A 6,686-nucleotide genomic window follows, 5' to 3' on the forward strand; every position below is an offset into this window, starting at 1 on the left:
ATAATCTGTATGAAAGCCCAAAGCTTTTTCCAAAGCATTACTGTAGGTTCTTGGTTTAATTGTACTTTATTTTGTAATAAGTACATAAACATATTCAAATTATTGAAATAAGTAGTCCATTTCTGTTACACTGTTCACACTTGTGTATAATTATGGCTTTTGTTATTCAAGTAGACTACGTCATTACTCATCAACCAACAGAAACTTTGGTAGCAACCAACAGCAGCAACCACAAGCAACCACAAGCAACCACAACCACAACAGCAACCACAAGCAACAACAGCAACCAACAGAATCTGAATTGATTCTGAGTCATTGTATGGATTTTGTAACCCATCATAGATAACTTTGTGAATTTGGTGCACCATCACCTGTTATTGATTTATAACACTGTTTCCATGACTCAAGAACATGTAGACATTAATTTTACAGTAACATGACCATCAGAGTGTAATTTTTCTGTCCAGCCTCATACCAAATATTGACTGTATGGTTTGTGTAGTCAATATTCTATGGACTTTAGCAACCAGGTCATTCAGCATTCTTTTGTGATTAGAGACTAAGAACTTCTCGTTAAAAAAGTCTGATGACTGTACTTCTACTATCTCAGAACTGGGCACATTCCTAGGTGCGTCCCTCAGCGTCCTGACTGACACTTAGGGACACACCTAGGAACATGCCCAGCTCTGTACTATCTTACTAAATGCCTTCATCTGTATGCCATGCCATAAACCCATAGAGGTATACTAACTTGGTGAGGAGCAGCTAGAAATGTGATGTCATGATTATGTTGTTTCTTCAGTGATGAGCCAAGCACTTGTCAGACTCATTACCCTGGAAGGTGACTTTGTAAAATGTCTTAAAGGAGTTCTTCATCCAATTTCCTGCATTGATAATGAATCTTTCATTGTGTTTGAGAGAAGGGAATTGTACCATGTCAGAAAGAGAGAGCAGATGGAGTAGTTTAGTTGATTGGTTATGTATAGGAGCTCTTCATACCTTCAGAGCATAATAATACATTGGTACTTGCTTAGTTTCTAAGGGATTGATTTCCCTGGTGACTGTACTGCTCCTATCTGGTATTTATCTCTCTGTAGATATATTGTATCATGAACCATATCATTATTATTCTGTTTTTATTTTATTTTATTTTTTTTTGGCAGCTGTCACTAATAGAATAAGATACTTTTTTCAAGGTTTTATTGCACTGATAAGATGTCAGCATATCTTGCAAAAACATAGACACAAAAAAAATAAGTCTTATCTGCACCTGAAAACAAAGAGTTCACATTATTTCAAACATATTCACATCACCACAGGAACCAAATTAGTTTATTCACTAATGGGGTAGATCCCATCCAGCAAAGGATTTTGATTCAAGATCTTTACTTCAGGTCCCCCCCCCTCCCTCCTTCAATTTTTTTTTTTTTTTTTTTTTTTTTTCTTTCTTTCTTTCCTTAATTGGCTTGAACTGATTCTGGCTGTGGGATTGAGTACCACACTTCTCTCCAATTCTTAGTAGTGACTGTGACATGCATCAGTAGTCCAGTTGCCTAAGGCAAAGGTACCAGTTTCTGTCACCTCCTTGTGTATGCTTCTCTTTTTGATTTAGTAGCACACCACTGTGCTGAAGGGATTGATGAGACTTGTTCATTCAATCTGTCGTGCAGAAGACCCACAGCTCCTAGACAGCCAGCAATGATCAAACTTAATGAGTCTCGCAATTTTTTTGTTAATGTGTGGAAGGAAATGTGTTTGTTGATTAGTGCTTGGGTGTGGTCGGGATTCAAATCAGATACACATCAACTTGGCCCACCCACACTACTGTTGAAAAATTAATAGAATAATATGTTATGTTTTTGTTCACATTTAACTGTTAATACTTGTACCATAGTTAATCCTCTGAAGGCTGTGTAACTTATGACATAAGGAAATGTATTATTTGTTTCAACATATGTGGTTTGCAAGTTAGTTGGATATCTCAGGACTAAGTTTTTCACATTCATTCTTCATGTGTGGTATTCTTTGCAGATACTTTTCAATTAAGAGAAACTCGTACTCTTAGTTCATGTTACCAGCCAACTTCTGCCACATTTATTGGATCATTTTATTTTTCCCATCGGTTATATTGTGTATGTTGGGAATTATATAATCTATAGTATGTGTATATATGTCGGTAAATATAATTGTTTTATTGGGTTAAAGTTCCATTGTTCTATGCACATTGCCTTCCAGCATTGGGATGCAACTCCATTTCTGATGTTTTAAAATCACTTCTGTGCCTCAAGTTAATACTGGCCATAATTCAAAGGTTGATTTGCTTTCATATCTTGATTCATGATTCACAATACAGTGATCGCCATTCTTGAATAAATCAGTATTGCAAATATTTTTTTCAATATTTTGGAAGACTTTTGAACCTTAGTAGATTTTGAACTTTGCAATATCAACTGTATTATAAAAGCCAGAGAGTTATATATCTCAATTTTAAAGTTATTAAAGAGAGATTAAGTTCTGTCTACAATCACAAAGGACCCAGTCATGTTGAATGAAAGTAAAAGTCTGTCTACCTATCTATATACCAAGAGCTTTTTCCTCCTTACAAGGAAGGTAGCCAAGTCAAAGGCACGTGTCTACTCCCACCCATTCCACTCCCCTCCATCACCCTTTCCTCCCTCTCATCTTAGCTCCTCATGGGTGATAAGTCATCCCTGTATCCCCCAATTGCCCTGGATCGGAAGCAATGTAGCAAGATGCAGTACATCCACAGCAAGGCCGCTTCATTTAATTGGCGACCCTCCTCTCCAACCCCTCATGCAGAAAGAGAGAAGATGGGGAGAAATCCCTACGGGCTGCATCAAAATATCATCCACAAGCACATTTCTGAACTATAATTGATTTTGCTTTGCATAAACAAATCTTTAATCCAAAAGTTCCATTAACAGATTCTACTGAACTTAGCAAACACAAGCAAGCATAGAGAAATTATGAAAAAAAATGAAATAAAATAAGATCCTAGTATGCCCCATATTATGTGCATTTGTAATGTGGCACTTGTTCAGATTGAAGGATAAAAGTTGTATTGAAGGGATACAAATAACATCAACCAAATTGATACCAGTCTCGTAAACAAACTATATTAGGAAAAATTGGAAGTATTGGACCTGCCATCATTAAAAGGAAGAAGAGAAAGTGGTCATTCATGATGTTTGGATCATTGAAATAAGTGGGTCAAACTGACAGACAATCTTTTGGTTTAGGATGAGAGGGTGTCACAACACCAGGAAAACAGATTGAAAAATCAATCAACTTGCTCCTGGTCTTCCTCTCAACCTCCAGGAAATGGGCAACAGCCCCCAGGCAGGACCAAAAGTCTCTTAAGAAAGAGATTTTGTGTTGTTGTCTGGGGGTTACTAGAGTGGGGTATTGTAGTATTAAGTGTTCTCTCTTCTGAATAGTGATTGCATCTGGGACAGTTTGAATATGTGTCCAGGTCTATTTGGTGTAGATACTGTCTTAACCCCAGATGGTGTCCTGAGCATGGGTGTGTCAGTGTGGTTCTTGTTAGATGTGAGGAAGTTTTCTCTGTGGGGCTTATATTTGGGGGTTGTTGGAGTACAGGTTTTGGTAGTCTTTCTTAAGCGCATGTTTAGTTGTCTGGGTGTGCATGTGCTTCTGTGTGGTGTAATAGTAAGGTGTTATAAATGTTTGGGTAGTATGCTGCTAGTGTTTTTATATTTTTTTCTCCTCCTCCTCTCTGTTGGTGGTACAAATGGGATGTAGTGTGAAGGGTCAATGTGAAAAAAGATTACACCTATCTATCTACCTATCCTTATCCCAAATGGTTTCTTCCCCCATATAAGGGAGGGGTAGCCAGCCAAGATATGCACTATTCCTTTACCCATCCCACGTCTGTCCACCGCCCTTAACCCTAGATACCTGAACAACATCACAAACCCATTTTTTTTTTCTATAGACATGCGTCAAACTCGTGGAATAATTTAAAAGAAGGCATAATCTGATCTAATGTGTGTGTGTGAGGGGGGTTTAAACCCAAGTTTAGTTATCAGAAAAAAAGAGCTCGGGCTTTTGTGCATAGGTCCATTCCAGTATGTTGGTAATAGTCATTGCCTTGTGTTTGGCAGACTGGAAACCTGTATCCCCTCATTGGCAGGCATTGTATCTTGGGCCATCTCATAAATTTCTGTTGGGTGTGTTATATTAGTGTGGTGCAGTTATTTTCTCCAATCGTACGTAGTTTTATACGTGGGTAAACACATGTATATATATATATAGATGCGTGGATAGGGAGATAGATACAAAATGCACTTCTTTTTTACATAATTTTAAGATGAAAATTCATTGATACTTTTTTATTGAAAATTTTTGAAAAAGATTTTGGTAGAGGAAACCAAATAATCGTGTCCGTGACGAATCTAACGCTAACACTGATCGAGCGTCTTTACTTTTCAAATCAATGTCGATACTCAGACCGAATGTGTTGCCTTTTTGGGTCCATCGCGAAAATTAAGCCAGAAAGAATCGACTACAAAACACAGCGAAAACACCAGGTGAGGAGTGATTTTACGGTGATTTGTCATCAGAATGAGGCAGAGCCGTAGAGCAACGGAACTGCGCGAAGGGAGAGTGAACGGTGAGGGTTAGTGACCTGCGAATACCCCAAGATATTGGCGGCTTTACCCGCCAACAATGAAATCCACAGATATCAAATCCGTATATATTAAAGGATGACTGCACACACACGTGTATATATATATATATATATGTATATTGTGTGTGTGTGAGTTTACCTACTTGTGTATATGCTTGCCGCATTGTGATATATAGGAAAGGTGCACTCCTGCCTTCTCTCCAACTAGCATGCCTAGTGTGTGTGTGTGTGTATACAGTATATATATATTATATATATATATACATTTGTCAATCACGTGAAAACCACTGTTGGAGTAAAAAAGACTGAAGACGGGGAATCTATATATTTCGATGGCAAACTGCAATCCTCTTCAGTAGGTATCTACTGAAGAAGATTGCAGTTTGCAATCGAAATATATAGATTCCCCGTCTCCAGTCTTTTTTACTCAAACTGGTTTTCATGTGATATATGTATGTATGTATATATATATATGTATACATATATATATATATATATATATATATATATATATATATATATATATTCTCACCAGACGCTAGGTAGATGTTATCACCTGTCAGTCGTTGGCCTTTTGATTTGACTTCTCCAGCCGTTACGATCTTCGTATAATCTCTTAGTTATATCTTTTAGTGTTAAATTTCTTCTCTCTAAGTTCATCGTTACACTATCTAACCATCTCTAGGTCTTCCCGCCGGCCTCTTTCCTGATCTTGGTTGCCACTCTATATATTTCTTAGGCGATCTATTCTCTTCCATTCTTGCCCAGGCCCATAACATCTCAAGTTGTTTCTTCTTGTGATTTCTGCATGTTCTACTTCCAGATGTTTTCTTATTCTCTCGTTTCTGATCTATCACCTCTGTTGACTCCCATAATAATTCTCAATACCTTCATTTCGCACACACACACACACACACGCTTTTTTTTATAATTTTGTTTTATTTATTTGTTTACTTAATGCTCCATTCACCGCCCTCCGCTTTCCCCACGTCAAATAAAAACCCTATTAGGAAGACTTCATTAGGTAAATCACGCCTTCGCTGGTGAGCCGGTAAATCCGTGGTTGATTACAGAGATTATAATTTTTGTTTGTTTATGTATTTAGCTATAACTTTCTGCATGTCCCAAGTTATGCATGCGAAAGGTTTTTTTTTCATATTCTATGCTTGCGGATGATTTGATAAACAATAATAGTAATGATAATAGTAATACCAGAAATAATAATAGTAAAAATAATTTAAATAATACTGCAGTAGTACTAAGATAATGATAATACAAGTAATAATGAAATAACGATGATAGTAATTGTAATGATGTTGATAATAATTTAATAAAAATGATCATGATATTGATTAAGTAAATTAGGACTCAGGGTGACGCCGTTAATGACAATAACATCGTGTGGACAACAAACCATGGATATGAATTGTTGCGGACCATAATATGGTCCCGTATTACCCAACCTTGTATATTATATAAGGTTGGATAATAGCTCTTTAACCAAGAAAGAAAGTAATTTACACCCGTTTGCTTACTAAATGATTTTTTAATTAAATCAGAAATTCTACATTAATATAAATTTCCTCCTTACTCCTCGTCTGCCACACCCATATGTAGGAACCTAATCTTATGCATTGCTGTTCTTTTGAAATCCTCGAACGCGCCTCAACATAAAAAATAATCGCTAAACATCCACTAAACCCCCCACTAGCTTTCGGTTAGCGGGCCACTTTGAGAGATCCTGGTGGCCATCTAAGGGACTCCTAGACCACAGAATCACTGATTTATGGACTACTAGTGCATATCTCGGTTGCGCGAGCGTCCAGAAGTTTAGAATCGCTGGTAAACTATATTACAATAGTCTAAATTTATCTTTATGGTGATTATATGTCTTCTAAGAATGATCACACAATACTGTCCTCTTTCGAAACTCGTCATTTATCTTTACTCCCTCGATTTTTTTTCTTTCGTTTTAGGAAACCCGCGACCTCAATACAACCGGCCACGACAACCA

This window comes from Oratosquilla oratoria, chromosome 20, assembly GCF_046742065.1.
Source record: "Oratosquilla oratoria isolate Oo_2021 chromosome 20, ASM4674206v1, whole genome shotgun sequence".
NCBI classification, from domain to species: Eukaryota; Metazoa; Arthropoda; class Malacostraca; order Stomatopoda; family Squillidae; genus Oratosquilla; species Oratosquilla oratoria.